Source organism: Octopus bimaculoides, chromosome 20, assembly GCF_001194135.2.
Source record: "Octopus bimaculoides isolate UCB-OBI-ISO-001 chromosome 20, ASM119413v2, whole genome shotgun sequence".
Lineage (NCBI taxonomy): Eukaryota > Metazoa > Mollusca > Cephalopoda > Octopoda > Octopodidae > Octopus > Octopus bimaculoides.
In genome coordinates, this window is record NC_069000.1 from 45,780,780 (window position 1) to 45,782,160 (window position 1,381).

Here is a 1,381-nt window from a genome sequence, read left to right on the forward strand (position 1 = left end):
TGTGTGTGTGTGTGTGTGTGTGTGTGTGTGTGTGTGTGTGTGTTTTGTCGATCTAATAACTTGACCTCTACAATTCCTATTTAGTCAAGAAACGATCAAATTATTTTCTAGCTTCCAAGCTATAGTTCTCGCTATAGAAGGGAGCACGAGTACGTTTATGGGAAAATATGTGGTATATTATGGAACAGCTGCCAGTTCCTGGGGGAAAGTGGACCATACGCATAAAGTTAATGGTTGAAGCAGTCGAAAAGATTTAGCTGAATTTAATGATGAAGGAATGGGAATAGACTTTAGGACCACTCGGGATGGTACAAGTCACATCACAAACAATTACAGTGTGATATTAGGGAGGAATCCAAGAGTTATGATTTGGATGCGGCACACCCACTTAGAATGTGAAGTGTTAAGAGGCCGAAACACTTGCATGAAGACCAAAAACTGTTATTCAGCTGTCACAAGAATTTTTTTCTCTATCTCCAGGAAAATGTTAAAGAATATATGATGACTTTATATTAATGAAAATCTGACAAGTTTTTAAAATATGTTATTTTGACAGGCGTTGGGGATAATAAAACATAGCCTACTTGATGGCACGTAAGAAACATTTTTTTCCGAAAAGGGTGTCCCTAAAAAAATCACCCTGGGTCCTACATTTGAATGTGGGCCTACATCACATGCTTTAATGATTTCAAAAGCTGTTTCCTTTGAATATGTGCTGATGAAACTGGGTTGTGTCGAATATGCTGATATGTCTCTTCTGCCATCAAATATGGTGCTTTTGTTGTGGATTAGGATTAATATTAAGATTAATGGATAAATTATCGCGAGAGTTTTATAGATAGAAATATGCAATTATTTGGTTTGAGATTTAGATGATCTGCCTTGTTAAAACGGAAAATTGCCGCGTAATCATTATCAGGTGGATAAGCGTTAAAATAACTAAGAAAGATATAATAGAATGTATGTTTATATTACCTTATAATTTAGAAGAAGAGCAGAAGTTATGTTGAGAAGTTCGTGACGCTTGCACTGAAAATATATCACACTTTTAAATAATTATTTTCCTTTATAAATATTCATTAGCTGTGTTCTCGTTTTTTCTCGAAGAATCTGACCGATCTCTCCACCATAAACTGTTATTTCAATATTATTGTTCTTCTTAACATTTACCTATATCAGGTGGCGTTATTAGGCTAGACATGGACTAGATCAATCTTTTGGCAGAAGCGTATCTAAGGTTTTTAAAGTTATAGTGTTAGTTAATCGTGGGTTTACAAATGCTAGTATATGCATAATTATTCTAACACACGTAGGACTCCTTTCGAAATCACGTGGTTTGATCTCATTGCACTTTGTCTCCCTCCATACCTTACTGTCACCC

The 1,381-nt window shown here is 35.5% G+C and overlaps 1 protein-coding gene across 1 annotated transcript in view; it reads right to left on the reverse strand.

The window, feature by feature from the left end:
* LOC106870291 (monocarboxylate transporter 9) overlaps positions 1-1,381 on the reverse strand; it is a 16,627-nt gene extending 15,246 nt beyond the window's left edge. The window contains exon 1 of the mRNA XM_052975266.1: positions 976-1,381. The gene's annotated coding sequence lies outside the window, so the exon portion shown is untranslated. The remainder of the gene's footprint in view (positions 1-975) is intronic.